Here is a 22,250-nt window from a genome sequence, read left to right on the forward strand (position 1 = left end):
TTTGCAATAAATCTGCAACAACTAATATTTCCGAAACAGTTGACAGATATAGGACATTGTAAATACATAATAAGGTATTCTAATATATAGTCCAGGAAACCATTTCTTCGGAGCCTAGGATTAGTTATATCACTTTGTATTCATGTGTTTACTTTATCATTTATTCGTATGTTATCGGGGTTGCTTGTATGTCCGGAATAAAAACAAGTAGGCGTCCGACATTTTTTTGTTAACTCATATCCACGACCAATCTCGCCGCAAACACTGAGTGCGTTTCGCATGAGGTTCTCTCCAGTTCGTAGTTCCAGTTACATACTAATATCCATGGACTTTGGTCTTTACGCAAAAATGGGGCCCAAAGTTTGATAATTTATTAACTTATTAGCACTCGTTTTGACTAATTACCGCCTCCAAGATTAGTGGGGCTTTACAAAAAATAGCGACCAACATTTCCACCTCATAATTTTTTTATCCACTGAGTCATTGATTAAATTAAATGACAACCTACTCGTCTAGTTCATAACATCTTACTGGCACCTTTTGAATGTTACAATCACGATCCTTGTTTTTTGTTTTAGGACTCGTACTGTTGCCTTTATCGGAGATGGAGATTAACCATAAACTTTACCAACTATTCAAAGAAACACTTATCTCAGAATTTGATAGACTTCGGAGGATGTATGAGACAGATTAACTAGAACCCTAGAGAGTAATAGACGGACCAGAAGATCAAAATGAAGGTTACTCATTAGCGCCATCGGAAAAATATCAATTTTTAGTTTCTTTATGTTTGATTCTTAATATTCTCCAAATTATTAAAGAGGGATTATAATAGAATAATTATAATAGATAATTATCCAATTATAATAGATAAGGGAATTGTAGATTCTCTTGTGCTGAAACATCTTGTTAAGTTTAATTATTTTAAACTAACAGTGGACTGTCTGACACTTTCCCTGCGCTCGGTGTGGATCCATACCAGACTGACAGCTCTGAAATCAGAGAGTTGCAGAAGGTATGACGGCACACATCATGATCACTGGCTCGACAACTCTTATTAGGTCTTAGCCTATTCTAGGATTATTTTCCATTCTGATCTTTTTCATGCTTTTTTTTTCTCCATTTTTTTATTTTTAAGGTTGTTACATTATTTTCTATTTGTTCGATGTATTTCAGCGCTTCCTTCTTCTTGTTCTTTTTCCTGCTGGTACTTGTTTCCTTATTTTGGTTGTTATTTCGACTTCTACCATTCTTTTCACATGTCCCGTCCAACCCAGCTGTCCTATTTTCACCATATATGGGTACCGGTCTTATTAAGGTTTTGTATATTTGGAATTTTGTGCTTGTGCTTTATCTGATCCCAATTAAGCCATAGTATGATATCTGATCCCTCTGCAACGTTATCAGACGTATCTAGGGATCCTAGATACGTCTGATAATATAAGATAGATAAGTATGTAAAGTTTTTCCCCACTCAATGTTGCATTCTCCCATTGATAGATTTTGTAGCTGCCTTATTTTTGCGTTTTTACTTGCATACATATATTTTGTTTTGGACTGATTGATTTTAAGGCCACTATTTTGTGCAGCCTGTTCTATTTGATTGGGTGCCTCTATAATTTATATTCTTGGCCTTGCGATTCTGCGTCAACATCATCTGCAATCTGGGGTTATCCGAGCTGCGGATTATCCGTGCGCGGGTTATCCTAGCTGCGGATTATCCGTGCGCGGGTTATCCGAGCTGCGGATTAGCCGCGCGCGGGTTATCCGAGCTGAGGATTATTCGTGCGCGCGTTATCCGGGCTGCAGATTATTTGGGTTTCCCCACTATTCAAATTGCATTTTTGAGGTGTTTGAGTGTAAATCACTTGATAGAAACTCGTGAAGGAGACGCATAATGCAATATTGATAGCCCCAGTACTCGGGGAATCCCTGGAAATCATTCGCTTGTCATCTGCCACTGTTACGCCGAATGTGTGAGATTTAGTTCCGCGCTAGAGTAGAGTAGCTACTCTGCTCTAACAGGTGGGATAAACGCAAGAGAAATGTTTTAATGATTGAACAAAAAGAAAAGTCACAATGGTCAAAGTATCGCATCATTATCACAAATCTATTAAGTTGACAAGCAAATAATACTCGATATCAATAGAAATGAATGCATCTACTGGTTGGTTACTTTAATTCAAAATACGTCAACAGATTCGTGAGCTTACAATTCAAGGTGAAAAGTTCAGTCCCGACGCAGAAGCAATGATGGAATTTTGCTATGAACTGGAAACCATAATTACAGAAAATAATCTACAACTGTATCAAATTGATGAGACAGGGCTATACTGGCGAGCAATACCTACAACAACATTAGCTGCAGGTAATGGGATGAAGGAACCTGAGTATAAACAAAGTAAAGATCGGATGACAGTGTTGTGTTGTGCCAATGCATCTACCAACCATAGACTGAAGCTGATTGTGATTGGAAAGTCAAAAAATCCTCGCACTTTTAAAAACACGGCAGAATCTCCCAGTTCACCATTAAATGACTAAGCTACCTGGATAACTCATGGTATTTTCTAAGATTGGTTTCATAAAAAGTTCATTCCTAAATTTAAGTCTTATCTGAAGAAGGAAAAACTGCCACAAAAGGCGTTTCTTCTTCTGGATAATGTTGGTGCTCATCAAAATGAGGCAGCACTAAGATCTGATGATGACAACTTCTTTATTCTTTTTTTTTCAGCCAATGCTATATTAATTTCTCAACCAATTGATGATGGTGTTATTAAGACAATGAAACGCCTTGTTGTATTTTCAATTTTAAGTTATATTATTATAGTTTGCATACGGATTAAACTAGATGTCAAGTCCTTAAATGTGATAGTATTATATGCAACTGAGAACAACAGAGAGATGTAAATACAAAAGGAAGCTTCTACAAACACCTCTACAGCACAGCAAACAAAATCCTAAAGAATGAATATATGTTCATTATGGGTGAATTTGATGCCAGTGTTGGTGATGACATAGTACCAGGATTAAACAATGATATAAGTGGGATGTCAGAAACGAAAATAGAGATCTTCTGACAAACTTCTGCAAGACAAATGAATTAATGATGCCTCAATAATAACACTATATGGAGTAACCAACACATTAACATTGAGATGAAATTAAGAATCTATAAAACCAACATAAGGTCAATAATGACGTAGTATGCATTAGAAACAAGCTCCGTAGGAAACATGCTGAGATATTGAATAAAGAGTGACAAGATCAGAACAAAATGTAGCAAATCAGTAGAATGGCAGAATCAGTTGCCTGACTGCATAAGAGATGGAATGACAATCTTCCATAGAGGCCACAACCTGCCAATGAACAAGCAAAGTTGCTTAAATAAAAGAAGAAGAAAATAAGAAGTTACAAATAATATTGGCTATAAGCATGTGTGTTTGGTTGTATAGACTTACAGTCACTTCCAATCAAAGCTAAAATTTGAGTAACATGGCAAAAAATGAATAACTAAATTTGACTTTTAATCTTATAGTAGTGAGTTAAGTAGTTGCTAATATAATTATTAAAGAAATCAATGTTTTTCTTGCAATGCAAACAGTACTATAGTATTTGTGTGATTGAAAGTAATCTAGCAATAAAATATGTAATGAAGATTATTTAAAAAAATACCAGAAAATTTTATTACTCATAATAGCAAATTTTATCAGGATCTTATCACACTCTTTGTTAACTTGACCAAATCTGTGGTTTCCCTACTGTATAGATTATGAAATAATGGGTTAATACATATTAATCAGAAAATATTTAAACTTTGCAAGATTTAACAAAATATCACCTATATAACCTCATAGATGTAACCTGCTTTAGTTGAAACAGGAATTTTAAATGGGGGTTTTAAATATATCAGATTTAAAAAAAGTGGTGATATAAACACTATCTTTAATTCAGTATACAATACTAATCGAAAATAAAAATTTATCTATCAGAAATTTGTGTCAATATACATTTATATTTGAAAATAATAAATATATGCAAAGATTTATATTACCATGTACAATGATCAACATGTTTCACATATTAACAATTGACATGAAATACATTGTAAATCACTTTTGCTTAGTTTAGAGTAGAGGGATTTAAAATAATTTCAACATTTAATTTTTTTACTTCATCAGTTTTAATATTTTTTTTAGTTTTCTTAATTCATATTTTATAGCTTTTCCTCGGCTTTTCACTTTCATGTACCGCATTGTTAAAATGGCTGGTCCTGATTTAGGTTTAGTTACAATACCAAGTTTTTCAAGAATTTTAGGTGATCACTGTAAGTGGTTTATACAATGATATTTCAACAAAGCATGTTTCTTTGATTAGGTGCATATAAATGGTAACTAATGAGTATAAATCAAAATAAAGATATTATTATTAGTTTTTTTATTGATTTTACCTTAAAGTGATTTTTTTTTTTTCAAACAAGTATCTAAGAATTAACATCACACATACTAACAAGAAGTAAATAAAATAATATGATACCTGTGATTGGGGTGTAGTTAATATTTTTTGCAAATCAAAACAGGCAATTACAACTGTTGCTGTTTTCTTAAAAACCTCTTTATCACGCAACACATTTCTGATGTCTAGATGTCTATTTTTCTTGTCACTGTTTTCTTTTTGACTTTGAGAAATCTTTTTAATCTAAAATCCATTATAACTGGATTCAGCTGCAGGGTATGTTTTTGTAGATTGTATGTACTTCTTAAAGGTGTTGTTGAGCAAAATGAAGTCAATTTGATTTCTAACAATTCTGTCTTTTCTGTCTGCAGGTGATTTCCATGTGTATAGCCTTCTAAGATGTTGTTTGAAGAAGGTATTGGCTATTAACAGATTGTTTTCTATGTAGAATTATACAAGTCTATCTCCTCTATTATTCCTGGTACCTAGACCTTATGCTCCTATGTGGTCTCCTTCAACACAACACCACAACCAATCTTAGCCTTAAAGTCACCCATGACCATCGTTATCTCACCATAAAATATAATAAAATACTTGTCCACTAAATATTGATGCCAAAAAGTGATGGTAGAATACTATGACAGTTTGTGTTTGTTAAATGAAGAATTTTATAGAAAATCAGAATGCGGTCACCAAAATAGCAAGTAAAGAAGTTGCTCAAGCACTACAAAAAATGAACTAATGTAAATTTGTTAGATGGAGAATTGGTAAGTTGAGCCCCGTCTACCTGAATTAAGAAGGGTCATAATATTTAGATGATCTAATTGAGACCTGGGCATTGTAATCCTTCTAATCCATCTAATAGCTTTTGAATTTTTAAGTATATTTAATAATATTATTATTACCTGGAATGGAGGAATGGACTGATTTTATTGGTTATGCATTTAGGATAATCAAATATAAAACGGAATACCCCACAAATTATTTAGTACAGTGTGATTTATTTGTATATGCTACAGAGTTAAGTTGTTTAAAAATCCAATGGGACAACATAATGCTGGAAATTATGGATAACCACAATCATAGTGAATTAAACAAAGATGTACTTAAACATCAAATTTTAAGTAACCCCTTAAAGTGAAAGGCTGTAAAAGACATCAGTGAACAACCTATGAAAATTTTACATAAGAAATTACAAAATGACGATATTAGTACCTTGACCACCAAGGATATGGGATTGGTCCGAAAAAAGATGTATAACCCACGACAATCTCTTCTACCTAAATTGTCAAAAAGTATAGAAGCAACTCATGAAGTATTAAAAACATTTCCAGTGGAAATCAACAAAAACAAGAAGTTTCGAATGGTAAATGACATAGAAAACGAAATTATTATATTTTCCTACACAACAGGATTTTTGAATATTGAAGTTATTTAAGAAAATAGTCTAAAACATACATATACACTGGCACATAAATACCTTACAGAATCAATTGGCAAATGTAATAAAAAAAACTCGCTTTAAGAGGATGTTTTATTCAAGGACTGCCATTTTTTTTATTTGTGATGTGCTTTGTCTTTTCCTGTGTTTTTTAGTGATTTCCCATATGTCACACAGTTGCAATTTTAATGAATTTTTTTTTCTTTTTTCAGGTGGCACAAAATTCAGGCACTAGGCTTATCATCCTTATATATGGACAAAAACATTGATGTAGGAGATTGTACAAAATCATAGAATATTGGAATTTGCAGACTATCTGGTCAATAATTATTATGTATCAGAATCAGCTGTTTCCACCCTAAATATGGGCAGAGATGTTAAGCAGTTTGCAGCAGATGACGAATGTATGTGAGAGCTTTCATTCGAGATTTAACTTATTTTATTTTGCCATCCTCATATTTTTCAATTTTTAAGAGTTCAGTTTTTGAGACTTGAGAAGTGAAAAATATGTTAAAATTAGAAGTGTACAGAAAAAAGTAAAATGATTTATTCTACAAATACCCTTAAATCAAAAAAGTTTATAGATGAACAAATTTTAAAATTAAATAATGGATTAAAATAAGAAAAAAATAATATCAAAATTTGATTTCCTCATAATTGTAGGTGAAAAATTTAAAATAATAAATAAATGAATTATCATGTAATTGTAGGTTATCTTGTTTACTGTAAATACTTTTGGTGTACATTTTTGTAATAAAATTATGTTATAAAATAAAATTTTATTTTTATATTCTTCACATACTTGAACACATTACAGACCCTGACTAAGCCCGAGTTTGGCACAGGTCAATTTACCTATCTTTAGGGCTCAATTTGGCTTTCATAAAGACAGATTATAAATTCTGGGACTCAACTAGATTACTCCGGTTAGATGAGATGATATCCATAAAGAAGTGTAGACTGTTTTAGAGCGAAAAAGAACTAAAAGGAACTGTTTTGTGTACAAACTAAATGGCTATAAAATTACTTAGTCACATCATGAACAAATGGGAAGGATTAATTGATAAAAAATATGTGAAGAAACAGGTATGGGTGACATAAATTTCATGTGAAAGTAGAATTGTGTTAATGCACTTGATTCTCATTAGTGTTGGATCAGATACCAGGGAAATAACAGGGTAACAACCCTTGGTGTTTAATGTATGCTGATGGAGATTTTTAGTGTAATATATTTAATAATGTTGGTTTTAAACTAAACCTGAAAAGGTTTAAAACTTAATATGATAAAAAACCGAGTATTTATAATGATCATTTAAATATGCAGTTAGTACTAAAGACAGGATGATAACTTTGAATGGTGAAATGATTATAAAAAATAATAGTTTTATGCATCTGTAATGGACAAAGAGTGTAGTAGATGTATTGAATATTAGGCAATCAAATCTGTAAGTTAAAACATATGTGCTTGGTCATCTTGTCTTTATTGGAAGCATAGCTTTCTTATCGTGGGCTACAAACGGAGTGGTATGAGGTAGGATAAAAAAAAGATGAACAACGGAAACAACTGTAACGACAGATACAGATATACGTGTATAGTTGTAGAATCAGTCCCATCATCTACCACTCACTCTTTCATTCCATCTCTCTTTCATACTCACACACTACGAGGAGAATACTAAATAGAAAAAAAAATCAAAAATTTGACAACTATTACACATATTCAATTTAAATCAAGAATAACTTGTAAATTGCTTGGTCTTATTATTAGTCACAAACTAGTCCTGACATTAAGTCAACTTGGTTCAGACTATCAGAAAAAATATTTTTTCTTAGGCAATTGAGAAAATTTTTAAAGAATGTTTTATTCCATCTTTTTTTAACTGTTTCATTTTGTAATAAGACATCAAAAAATCAGTTTGTTGAAATTGCAGATCTTCACAAAATTATAATCATTGGTTTTCACATCTAATCATATAAAGATGATCCCCGACAAAATCTAAAAGTAGTTTACTATATCTAAAATGGTATAAACAAATTCCACATTGGATCCCGAATTGAGGAACATAATAGACAAATGTTTTTACTCTAACCAATTTTTGTGTTTTAATTTTGTCCTTTTGTCCTACCACAAACCATTATGTAATCCTAGTCAAATAAACTATATCTACAATATAAGAAAAACTTAATGAAACATCATTTTATAATGTTTATCCACAAGTCTTAAACTGTAAATTCAGCTTAATATTAATTATGAATAACATGTACAATTAGATCTGCTTTAGTACTTGGCTTTTAACTGTCAGAAATAGTAAGATGGTAATTGGACATTGACTCTGAAGCTAATCAAAGTACCATGAGGAAAGTTGGGATAAATCCTACAATAATTTGAATTAACAACTCCATTTAAATTGATAGAATGATAGAAAAGAATAAATGACAACTTAAGTATGTGAAATGTCTGAATAAACAGAATAAATTATTAAGTACTAAAAAACATCAAAATAGAAACTGAGTGTCATTTCCCTTGGCCCAAATACTTGTGTGTAATAATTTCATTGAAAATAATTTACATGTTTAACAAAATAAATTGAAACTGATAATCTGAAAACATAACCTAAAATGAAAACACAAAGAACACAATATGTAAAAGGCAATAGTCCAAAAAGATAACTTTATTGGGATTATGTCTATAGTTGCTAGTAAAGTTTGTTTTTTTTTAATGTATGTCAAAACCCCTTCAATTAAGATCAGTACATATATTAATACAAAAAAGTACATAACTGTGGTACATGTGCCGTAGTCTAATTAAATATAATTCTTAATTATTGGAAGAAGAGGATACATTCAAAAATTTTGAAATATTTAAAAGGCATTCAAACATATTTGACAGGTCACGAATGTAAACAAAACCTTAAAATTAAACCAAAACAAAATAAAATGATTTCTATTTTAGACAAAATGAGTGCGATGTTATCATCAAGTGGCTTCTAGGAATCCAGTGGAAAGGCAAAATTAAAATCCCATTGCCCCACCACTGGTTTGGACTGTGGGACTGTGTGGAGAAAAGATAACAAAATTTACCGTCTTGGCAACGCCACTGGAGCATAGAAAATTCCCATTTTAATCATACTGCAGCAATATGGATAAGTTTCCATTTAAAAAGAATGTAAAAAAAGGTTAAAAAATTACCTTGGATTGTTTAATTTTCTAAAATTCCCGCCATAGCACATGGGATTTCACTTGAAAGAAACAGAACATCTGCACCGCCAATAGAACTCTGTGACAATCGACAATCGTCGTAAATACCCGCGATATTTAAAACTGTTGACACTCGAACTTCATAAAATAAACTTTACAACGTATCACAATAAATTTAATATAAATAATTATAATTAATATTAATTACAAAACTTAGGAGAGAACCAAACACACGTCGCTAACCCCTAGCAAAGCAGCACTAAACTGCCAATATGGCGTCTAACGGTACGTCACGTGACCCCAAAATAGTGACGTAGCTCTCTATCCCACAATGTCTTACAATTTTTTCGCAACGTAAGCTGGCATACAATTTTACAACAATTGAGAAAATCTATCGATTACACATCCCTCAAAAACATATTTTCCCCACAAAATTTAAAAAAAGGAAGAAAATTACCAATAACCTCTTCAATAAATTAATTTTTTAAATTAAAATCGTCTTAAAAACTACAGTAATGCTGGTGTATTATTTGAAAATAATTATTTTTTTATATTAATAATTGTTGTTTTTAGATCAAAATAAGTAAATATAGATAAAAACTATATTTATCTTGGATATTTCATGAATTTTAGCTTAAATAGAATGTATTTTCAGTGATATAGCAAAGAGCCGGCATTCAAATAATTCAAAATGTTGCGTCTAACGCGTTTTCCAAGTGGAAAAATTCCCAATGAAAATAATTTTCTCGATAAAAACGATGATTTAATATAAAATTCTATTCCGAATTTAGACATAAACATGGTGATTAATTCTGTGGGTATGGGAGATGGGAGAACACCGCACCCGGCAAAAAACTTGTCGGCGGACTCCCCTCTGAACTGAGAATGGTTGCGCCCAAACCTCATTTTGTTCATGTATATACTCTGTATCTAGTAACTTTTTCCCAACGCCTACTTTTGATGATCTCCAATTCTGTTATGGAGATTTATTTTTTTAATAAAAAATTTTTAAAATATATACAGGGTGATTAATTTTTTTGTATCGAAAATTAGATATTCGAGCTTAATATAGCTATTTCTTGCAGAACTCCTATTAGGTCTAGACAATTTAAAAAATATATTTATGGTTAAAAAAATGTTGGGAAAACAAAATCAAACGATTTCCATTTTGGAAAAGTTTCCAAGTAATTTACATAATATAATAGGAGGATATAACAGGCTGACATTTGCTTTCTTTTCTCTAAACCTTCTAGCTTTCACTGGATAAAAAATCGTTTAAGTAACTTGTCATTGCTACTTCATCAAATACAGGGTAATGCCTAGATGTCCGTTTGGTTAAATCTACTGTCTTAAATTGTTGTTATCACAGTTTTAAAGAAGTAGCTTCTCGCAGATAGAAGTTATTATAGAAACGTTTAACGCATTGTCATTTTTTTAAACTACGGTAAAAAATCAGTGAAGTCTACTTGAAGGGAGTGCTATATTGAAAGTTTGGGAGTGATCATGGATCATATTACATTCAAAATTTTTATTTGACGTAGGTATATTGGAACCATAAGAACCTCTGGAACCGTATGTGAAGTCGTAGTTATGGTAAACAATAAAACAAAGATTGTTAAGAATAAGTAAACTGGTAACACCCAAATACAATTTACAAAGTTTCAGACAAGAATCAGAACAATTTATTTATTGTAGCTTGGTTGCGAAAATAAGAAAATACACATCGAAAATGGAGATTCGAAGAGGAGCAGTTAAAGAAAGCTATCCATAATCCAGGAAAATATTTAATAGGAGAAGAGGAAAACAAAACAATATCTAGAATGCTAGGACATACAGCGGTTTTGATAGAAAACAAAAAGAACGCTGATCAGACATGCTTAGTTGAACAAGACGATAAAGATAGAAACTTTTATATCCGATTAAATAAATTTAGATATGAAAAAACGAAGCTCAAGAGTACCCTTGCAGAATTAAGAACGAACGGAAATTCATCATGATTATCTTTTACTCGACAATCCTCTGTGGATCCTGGCCTGCTCTAAGATTGGTCGCCATTCTGTTTGGTTTCTGGCAACGTGTTGTCATCTTCTGATCTCTAGTATCCGTAAGTTGGTCTCAACTCCATCTAACCACCTACTTCGCTGTCGGCCTCTGCTTCTTCTTCCTGTAGGTGTTCCTGTCGTTAGCTTTTTAGCAATAAGTCGCTATATTTTAATGAACGTTACGACATATGGTTCATTAAAGAGTTGTTATAATTCGAAATTAAATCTTTTGCGCCACTGCCCTTTATCGTTTATAGCTTCAAACATTTTGCGGAGTATATTACTCTCGAATATTCCCAGATGTCTTTCATCCTTCTGCGTTAGAATCCATGTTTCCTCTCCGTATGTGAGGACCGGCCTCAGCATTTTTTTATATATAATAATTTTGGTTTTTTTTTTGGATTATATGACTTCCAAATGCTGTTTCCCGTTCCTCATTTGCTATAGGATCCTTAGTAACCAACATCTACTTGGTTTTATCTTCGTTGATGACCAGACCGATCGGTTTCGCCGCCGTTGCCAATTCTAGGAAATATTGCTTAACATCTCGCTTGCTACGCCCTATTATGTCAATGTCATCAGCGTATGCTAAGATTTGTTGTATTGTATTGTTGTTTGTATTGTCAATAGATTTGTTGTGTTGTATTGTAAATAGTACCGCCGTCTCTAATTCGTGTGTCTCGGACTGCCTTTTCCAAGGCAATATTAAATAGGAGGCAAGTCAGAGCATCCCCTTGTCTGAGTCCATTCTTTATCTCAAAGTATCGAGAATTTTCTCCCTGTATCTCCCTAACGCTGGCTTTTAAGTTAGACATTGTCATTCTCGTTAATCAGATAAGTTTTTCTGGTATACCAAACTCACGCATTGATTGGTATAGTACTGTTCTCTTGACACTGTCGTATGCGGCCTTGAAGTCGACGAATAGGTGATGGGTTTCAATGTTAAATTCTAATGTTTTCTCGAGGATCTGTTTTATTGAATGAATCTGGTCAATTGTTGATTTTTCTGAAGTAAATCCGGCCTAGTATTTTCCACCAATGCCACCTGTGTAAACTTGTAGCTTTCATAGAGAGTATTTGCTAGTATTTTGTAAGCAGTTGTTATATACAGTGTGTCCGTAAAGTATGGAATAAATTCAATATTTCCTAAATGAAAAGCCTTTAAAAAAATCTAAAACACGTCGATTTTTAAATTTAATGTTCTACGTTTTACAATAAAATTTCATTATACAAAGTGATACACATTACAGTGATGACGTCATCGGCTCTTTTTTTAAATGTAACACCCTGTATTTTAGAACATTTTTAGATCGATAAAAATGAGCTGATTCCAAAAAAGTATAATACTGGGGATATAATTAAAAATATATGCGCTTAGAAAATTAATTTGTATTGATATATAATATTAATAAATTATAAATAAATTATAAAAAATTACTTGAAAGTAATCCAGTAATTAATACATGACTTAATCTTAAATGTTCGAATTGTAGCCCTTGTTGTATTTGACAGTAACCCAAACGTTGTACCAATTCTTGTAGAACCTTGTTTATGCTTTCTTGAGAAATATTGTTTATTTCTTTACGAATTCTTGTTTTTAAGTCTCCAATAATTGCAGGTTTCGTTTTATAAACAACATTCTTTAAATGACCCCACATAAAATAATCCAAAGGATTGAGGTTTGGCGATTAGGTACCTTCGAACATCTAAAGCATAATGCCGAGGCGCACCATCCTGTTGAAACCATAAACTGTTATCAAAACCTCCAAGATTAATTGTACTGGGGAATAAATTAATTAAAGTAGGTGTAGGTACGAGATTTAGGTCAGGCCATGGAGTTGGGGTGTCTCCATTGTAAAAATGACGCGCACCCTATCCTCAATGTTATGGCATGCTGGACGAGCCATACAGTCTGTAGTCAACACCCCGAGGTATGAGCGGGAACACAAGGTGCATAAATACTCATGCGCTTATGAAATGCACCTGGCGCATCATAAGGGCATTCACAAATTACTCTTTTTCAACTTGTCTTGAGTGATATGTCTTTAATCTTTCCTATCAGCCTCTCTTGGCTAACTCTTGTTTCTTCCGACCCCGAATGGCTATTAGATTACCGAGGGCAGACGGGTCATTATATTTCCTTCTACCTCATACTCTTCAGTGTGGTGAGTCATTCAGTGTGACGAGTCATTCACCGAGCGATTACCCCACTTATCCCGATTACCCCACTTACTGACCAACGGCTTCGGGCGAATGAGTTGGTAAGTGGTAGGGCACTCTTTTGTCCTGAGGTTGTGAAATCGGCCTCGAAGGAGGATGAACCAAAGATTTGATCAACGGCATAAGGATGGGGAAGCACAAGTAGGGCAAACACTCCATTAAAGATCCACAGCGATACGCCCTAGTCAATCAATCATGGCAATGCTCAATACTAAAATAAATTCCGGAGTAAGTCCTCCGATCGGGTCTCCGGGAGGACAGTTTTGAGTTTACCAAAAGATAATAAATTGAAGTGCAGAAAGAATATCAAGATCTGCACATGGAATGTCAAAACTTTACACAAAGCAGGAAAAATCCACAATGCAATACAGGAGATAAAGAGAATGCATATTGAAATCATGGTAATAGCAGAAATGAGATGGCCAGATTCTGGAGAAATACAAATAGAAGATCACAAGGTATATTACTCGGGGAAAAAGTGATGGATCACATGAATATGGAGTCGAAATAATCGTATCACCCAAGGTTGCCAAATGCGTTACTAACTTTACACCAATATCAGAGAGAGTGATGTTACTACAAGTAGAAGCCAACCCTATTAATATAAACATCATCCAAGTCTATGCTCCCACTGCAGACAAAGGGGAGGAAGAAGCAATTAAGTTCTATCAGAACATCAACAGTACCATACAGAAAATTCCTCGACAGGAAGTTCTCATCTCACTCCAAGATTGGAGCTGGAGATAAGACACAGTACATTAGAGCACATGGACTTGGAGTCAGAAACAAGAGAGGAGACCTCCTAGAAAAATTCGCAGAAGACTCAGAACTAGTTGTCACCAACACATTCTTCCAATTACCACCTCGCAAGTTGTACAATACAGTGCAATTATTAGTAATCAAATAGACTACATTTTAGTAAATAAAAGATTCCGAAACAGCTTTACATCTGTCAAGATGTAACGTCCACTGGTGGGAGTATTTCGAGTAAAACTCAAAACAGTGCAGAAAAGGAAAGCACAATCATACGACCTACGTATGTTGAAAGACCTTGATACGAGGATGAGAGTCCAAGCCACGTTAAACGAGCAAGTGACTGGAATTAGAGACGAATCGAACGAAGAACAAACGATCAAACATATTACAGAAATAGTGCAAAATGTAAAGGATAAACGCTTAAAGACAGATAGATTAATGAAGAAAAAATCATGGATGACAGATGAGATCCTGAAACTAATTAACGAGAGAAGAGAAGCCAGAAATGACCCAGACAAATATAAAACCATAAATATATTAATAAGAACGAAAATCAGAGAAGCGAAAGAAAAAGAAGCAAGGGAAAGATACGAATAAATTGAGACTCTGCAGTCAAAGTACGATAGTCACAATGTACATAGGAAAGTTAAAGAACTCACAGGGGGACTAAGACGAAGGCAGAAAGGAAATATAACTGATTCTGACACAAACATCATCTTGGACAAACAGAGTAAAATAAGAACGTGGAAAGAATATCTAGAAACACTATTTGAATACCAAAGAGATAACACCTTTGAGGTAGATAAAGAGGTAAATGATGGACCAAGAATATTACAGCAGGAAGTTTACTCCGCAATAACACAGTTAAAGGATGGCAAAGCGGCAGGCCCTGATAATATACAAGCAGAACTACTCAAACTAATGGACAACGAATCAATAGCAATAATCGCAAAGATATTCAAAACATATACAACTCTGGAAAAATACCAACAGAATGGCTAAAATCTGAGTTTATTGCACTTCCAAAAAAACTAGGAGCCAAAAAATGGATTACCGTACTATAAGTCTCATGCGTCATCTCCTAAAATTGTTGATTTCGAGAAAGCGTTTGATCGAGTACAGCACGCCAAGATGATGCAAATACTAAAAGAAACAGGAATTAACATCCAAGATCTGAAAATAATTAGAAGTCTCTACTGGAATCAGACAACAAATCTCAGAGTTGAAGGTGAACACACTGACTATGTGAAAATCATGCGTGGAGTGAGGCAAGGCTGTATTTTGTCTCCTCTAATCTTCAATCTGTTCTCTGAAAGAATATTTATCGAAGCTTTGCACGAAACTGAAAAAGGTATTCTACTAAATGGTTACCGGCTAAACAACATCAGATATGCAGATGACACCATAGTATTTGCGGACAACTTAGAAGACCTACAAGTTCTTATGAACAAAATCACGTATTACAGTCAATAATATGGACTCAATATAAACATTAAGAAGACAAAGCTTATGATAATTAGCAAGAAAAGAATAACAGAAGGTCAACTCTAGGTCAACCAATCCCCTGTAGAAAGAGTGACGCACTACAACTACCTCGGAACCATAATAAATGAAGAATGGACCAACAACCAGGAGATTAGAGTACGCATCGGAAAAGCTAGATCCACCTTCAATCGGATGGGGGCCTTCTTCAAGAGTCACAACCTCTCTCTTGATACAAAAGTAAGAATGCTGCGATGCTACGTCTTCTCTGTCCTTTTTTATGGTGTTGAATCGTGGACCTTGAACGAAGATATGTGCAGAAAACTGGAAGCGTTTGAGATGTGGCTATATCGGAGAATGCTTAAGATCCCGTGGACTGACCGAGTCACAAATGAGGAGGTCCTCAGAAGACTGAATAAGAACCGAGAGGTACTGACCACCATCAAATCTCGAAAGTTACAATTCTTTGGATATATTATGCGAAATGAATCCAAATATGCTCTCCTTCAAGCCATCCTGCAAAAAAAAAAATATTTGGAAAACGAGGTCCAGGAAGAAGAAAAACATGTTGGTTAAAGAACCTCAGAATCTGGTTCAATACAACATCTGTGTAGCTTTTCCGCGCTGCTGCAGATAAGATAAAGATTGCCATGATGAACTCCAACATTCGTAACGGATAGGCACATCAAGAAGAAGGTACGAGATGCCCACTTAAAAACTGAAGGTATGCTGGCCAGTTTAAATTACCTTCGAAATAGTAGGGTCCAATGATTTTATTTCTTACAATGCCAGCCCATAAGTTTACCTTTTGCGGGTATTGTGTATGATGTTCCCGCATCCAGTTGGAGTATCAGTATCTACAATTCTGACGGTTGACCTCGCCATTTAATTTGAATGTAGCCTCATTAGAAAAAATAATATTTTGAACCAAGAGAGGGTTTCGGTGGCTGTTATCCATCATTATTTCGCAAAATTGTATTCTTTTATCTGGATCATCCTCTTGTAATTCCTGTGCATTTTACTTACTTTTACGTACTTTGTGTACCGTTGTTTTGCAAACATCGAGATCACTACTAACCTTACGAACAGAAGTGTGCGCATCTTATTCAAAATCAAGTAGAACATCTAACGTTGTAACATAATTTACAGAGGGACGACCTGATTTGCGTGCATTTTCAACCGTACCAGTTTCTCGAAATATCTTTTCAATCTTACTTACTGTTTACAGTGTAATGCTATCAATATTCATTGGGTTTTCCCTTGGAAGGAGCCAAGGGAAAACCCAATGAATAAAAAACAGAATTTGGCCTTGGAAGTGGAATAATATTGCAGTTTGCTCAACTTATTCCTAAAATACAATGCGATAGGGTTATGCCTCATTGCTTATGTGCTGATAATTATTTCACCTCTATGAAACTAATTGATTTTTTAACATCGAAGGGAATAGGTTACGTAGGAACCACACGATCAAATAGAATAGAAAAGTGTCTATTCAGTGAAACGTTCAAAAAATCCATACGTGGAATTTACGAAAATTGGTACGACGAGAAAAATAAGGTGATTTTATGTAGGTGGAATGACAACAGCATAGTTACTTTGGCATTGAATTACCATAAAACGACGACAGTTTATCAAGATACTCCTTTGCCCAAAGCAAAAAAATCAAAGTAACACAACCACATCTTATTCGGGCTTATAACGAAAATATGGGAGGAACTGATCGGATGGATCAAAATGTTGCCTATTACAGAACAAATATAAGATCCAAGAAATGGTATTGGCCTTTATTTATCTGGGGTCTTGATGTCTCCATACAAAATGTTTGGTTAATTTACCGTAGAATGAGACAAATTATCCCTGAACAACCCGAAATGGATTTGCTGCAGTTTCGTCGAAATATAGCCAAAGCCTTGTTGACGATGTTCGGAACTCCTCCAAGAAGACCTGGTCCATCTGAATCTTCCATAAACAACATTACACAAGATATTCGATTCGACAACATCGGCCATCTTATTTTTACCCAAGAAAAACGAACCCGATGCGACAAAACACCCAATAAAAAATGTATTAAATGTAAGGTTGCATTAATGAAAAATGTTTTATTAAATTTCATAGCAATACGCAATAATTTTTTTATATTATTTTCATGTCAGTTTATTTAAAACTCTTTTATATGATTTAATAAAATATTCCAAACAACGTAGTATTAAAAAAAAATTTTTACATCCTAACTGCCCAGTGTTTTCGCAACAGACAATTGTCAAAAAGGAAGAAGTTTTTCATTTTTTAAACATATATTTTTGTTAATTTTGTGACTTTTAGAACATAAATTTTTCAAAAATTAAAAAAAATAAGCATAAATAGTTCTGGGCATTAATGGGGTAAAACTAAACGGAAGCAACTAGATCTTAAACTAAAAAATATGAACTGGCTATTTAACAAAAGGTCTCAGTTATCTCTTGAAAATAAACTGCTTCTTTACAAAGCTATACTTATACCAGTTTGGGCATATGGAATAGAGCTATGGGGCTGTAGTAAACCTTGAAATACGAAGATACTTCAAACATTCCAATCCAAAATACTCCGTATGATAAGTAAAGCTTCATAGTATGTATCTAACACATCAAACACTTCACAATGATCTGGACATCCCATTACTGGGACATAATAAAGAATCACTCAATAAAATACAAAAATCGCACCACTCATCACAACAACGAACTGATAAATAATTTATTCACTCAACCACTTGCCGAAAGAAGATTGAAGAGGGTATGGCTAGAAGACCTACTTTATGTTAGAATGTACCTTCTCCTTCTTAGCCTTCTGTCGTCCATGTTTGGACATAGGCCTCTCCCAACTCCTTCCATCGGTCTCTATTCTGAGCAACATATTTCCAATTTGTTCCGGCTATTCTTTTAATATCATCAACCCATCTCATCTGTGGTCTTCCTCTTGGTCGTTTACTTTCGTAAGGTCTCCAATGTTGTATTGTAGTATTCCAACGTTGGTCTTTTTGTCTAGCAGTGTGGCCCGCAAAGCTCCATTTAAGTTTGGCAATTTTTGTTGCTATGTCCTCGACTTTTGTTTTGGATCTTACCCAGTCGTTCCTCTTTTTATCTGACAGTCGTATACCTAACATTGCTCTTTCCATTGTTCTTTCTGTTGTGGCTAGTTTATTCATGTTTGCCTTGGTTAGGGTCCAGGTTTGACATCCATATAATAGGAAGGATGCATTATAATAGGAAGGATGTGTTTGTCATTATTTTTGTTTTTTTCATATTCATTTTTAGACCGACGTATTGGGAGCTGGCTGCTAGTTTCCCCATTATAATTTGCAGTTCCTCGAATGTGCTCGCTATAATAATCACTACGTCGTCAGCGAATCTGAGGTGGTTTAACTTGTTGCCATTAACGTTAATGCCATAGGTTGACCAATTTGTAGTTTTGAAGACGTCTTCTAGGGCTAGGTTGAAAAGCTTTGGCGATATTGTCTCACTCCTCTCTTAATGGGGATGGGATTTGTATTTTCGTCTAGTTGTACGATCATAGTTGCATTTTTATATATATTATGTATTAGTTGCCTATATCTCGAATCTATTCTACAATTATTAATAGCTTGTTCTATGGCCCACATCTCGATACTATCAAACGCCTTTTCATAGTCGAAGGCAAGAAATACGGGTAGTTGGTATTCATTTGCCTTCTCTATCAATGTTCTCATTGTCAGCAGATGGTCTGATGTACTTCCTTTGCGGAAGCCAGCCTGTTCAACCGGTTGGTAATTGTCCATTTTGTAGGTTAACCGGTTGTTAATAATTCTCATAAATAGTTTGTATACTTGACTGAGCAATGATATAGGTCTATAATTCTGTAGATCACATTTGTCCCCTTTTTTGTGTAAGAGTATTACTAGACTTTCGTTCCAATCTTTAGGGATCTTGCTATTATGGAGACATCTATTAAATAGCTCTGTTAGTACAGCGATTGTTAATGTCTTGCTTGTTTTCAAGAGCTCGGCAATTATACCGTCGTGTCCTGGAGCTTTATTATTTTTTAGCTATTTTTTTAGTCTCTAGAATGTACCTAACCCACGTTAATTTACTTACAGACTATTTACTTATTACTCTATGTATAGAGTAGATTGTAAACATGCAATGTAACAATTAAAAAAAAATACATACACTGCTCAATTTTCTACGAAATACGCTTAAAGAGTTATATCAGTTTTTTTAGGAACCAGCTGTACATTTAAACCAATTTTAATAAATAATAAAACAGTTATTAACAATATTCAAAAATAGTGATTTTTTTGTTCATTTTGCAATGTATCTTTTTTTTCCAAAAGTTTTCTGTTGTCGTTAAATCTCTAAATAGCCAAGTTTTTAAGATACTAGCAAAATAATGAGTTTGATGTAATTACTATTTAAATGGGAATAAGCCACAATTAAAGGTTAAAGTACGTTTATTGACGTTTCAATTTCCACTTCGGAAATCGTTCTCAAAATACAAACATTAGTAAATGTTTTTATTATTTTTATTTATTAGTAAGTCGATTCAGAACAATAATGAGTTTGATGTTTTGATTTTTTATTTAAGAATAGTTTCACTAAAAAATTGATAAATCCCAAGATGAGAATCTTTTTATAATATCTCGTACTACACATTTTAACTGTCAAACCGGTTTATACAATTTTGTCGAATAAAAATCTAACTTAATTGGCCTATTATGTATTATCTATATGATCTTATTTTTGTCACTTAGTTCAATTTGATTTTCATCTTTAGTTTTATTTATTTTAAGTTTTTTTTTACTTCAGATTCCTAAATGTACTTCTTTTGTCGTCCTATATATTTTTCTTAGTGAATATGTTTTACTATTTTAAAATAATGTTTTGCCCATTTCATTTTCAAATGATGTTATGAAGCAAATGTGAAGTTTTTACTATAATTTAATTTTATTAATTTATCTATGAGTTTATATTTTTAAGAACATATTATATATATGTATGTATATGTCCTCTGAAATTATGATACGTTGATAATACACTGCAAAAATAGAGGAAATGATGAAACATACACATACATCCCCACTACCGCAACCTCAAATAATGATGACATCAAACGAAATTTAAAATAATAAATTAATTTTCATAGGAATATATTGAAATATCTCATACACGAATCTGTCATTGGTCAGTAAACGAATTACATTATATACATATAACCTTTTAGACGTCATGGAAACTGTTGCACAATTAGTTCATTGTGCAACAACGCAATTAATTACAAAAAGTTTGACAGCTAGTCGTCGGCCTTTATGAAAGTCCTTAAATTTATCGAAAAAAGAGAATTATGAGTTAAATAACATAGAATTTAGCGATAGTAAGTTGACGTTTTTACCACTCATTATTTTAGAGAACGCAAATATTACATAAGTGAATGTAATCCCATAAAAATTAAAAACCAAATATAATCTTGGATATTCTTTATTCTTTTAATGATATACAAAGTTGTTTCGCTCTGTTTCCATAATATTGCTTTAACAAAAGTATAGTTTATATCACTCACAAAATAACAAATTTTTACAGACTATGATGTCAACGTGTTTTTGGGCGCAGATCGACTAATGTACACGAGATATTTTAAAATTCACAATTATGATAATAATAACTTAGCTGTGCGAGAAACCAAAATAATCATTTATTTGTAGATCTGTCCATCCGGTGCTTTTTGCAGCCAAAACTGCATTATATACAGAAAAATTGATGAATGGAATTGAAGAAATGGAAGTTATTTCGCCCGGTTCCAAGATAAGTAGTAAAGCCGCATTTCGGCCAGTCTAGAGTGGAGGCAAGTCTCCACCCTAATTTTCTATGGTATTTTGCGCCGAAGATTTTACGTAGGTTTTTTCTCTCCTAAATCTCGATATTCCTTTAGCCTTTATGTCTATGTTTTATATGGGTATTAACTGTCGGTCGAATTATGTTTCATATGCTTGAATTTCGGCTGCTTGACACATTTTTGCACAAGCGTCCCGTGTTGGTCTCAGCTTGTGTAGAGGAGGGACGCTGAACTGAGTAGGGGTCCTTCAGTACTTTGTGAAAGACAGACTGGGCGGGGAAGTCCTCAACCCCGACACGGCGCGCCCCAATGGTTGATAGGGAACGTCCTGTAGATATGCAGGACAGGTATGAATAAGGCTTCGCCAAATAAGTAACCGCGGATCAACTGAGGACATGACACAGGTCAGCAGCTGTGTCATTAGTGGCCCGTGGCTGAGGAATACAATTCCTGACAGGTGCAGTACCACGAAGTCGCAGGCGAAAATCAAATACTGATTTAACCGGCTGTGATACTGCGAACACTCACCAACCCGTCCGGCAAGCGTGGTGTTTTAATGCCAATATACCCCTCAAAACAGCAACTGAACTTGAAACAAAATGGGACGATACCACAATTGGGTAGAGCTAGCAGCTCAGAATCCCACACCGGAAAACCGGCCAGCCTCACGGATTCTGGGGGAGGCACAAGCTCAACAAAACGGGCCAAAATAGATACGAACAAACAAAAACAGTTACTACTAGCCACATACAACATCCAATCGATGGCTAAAGATGAAAAGGTCTACGAATTAGAAGAAGAACTATCCGTTTAGA

The 22,250-nt window shown here is 33.8% G+C and overlaps 1 protein-coding gene across 3 annotated transcripts in view; it reads right to left on the reverse strand.

Moving 5' to 3' along the window:
- Nucleotides 1-22,250, reverse strand: part of MEP-1 (zinc finger protein MEP-1) — a 110,726-nt gene that overhangs the window by 69,781 nt on the left and 18,695 nt on the right. Inside the window, exon 1 of one of the 3 annotated variants that reach the window (XM_072543913.1) lies at nucleotides 9,083-9,372. The exons of 1 other annotated variant lie outside the window; for it this stretch is intronic. The gene's annotated coding sequence lies outside the window, so the exon portion shown is untranslated. Of the gene's footprint in view, nucleotides 1-9,082; nucleotides 9,373-22,250 lie in introns of those variants that run through there. One more of the 3 variants, XM_072543915.1, reaches the window with a different exon arrangement.

This window comes from Diabrotica undecimpunctata, chromosome 9, assembly GCF_040954645.1.
Source record: "Diabrotica undecimpunctata isolate CICGRU chromosome 9, icDiaUnde3, whole genome shotgun sequence".
NCBI classification, from domain to species: domain Eukaryota; kingdom Metazoa; phylum Arthropoda; class Insecta; order Coleoptera; family Chrysomelidae; genus Diabrotica; species Diabrotica undecimpunctata.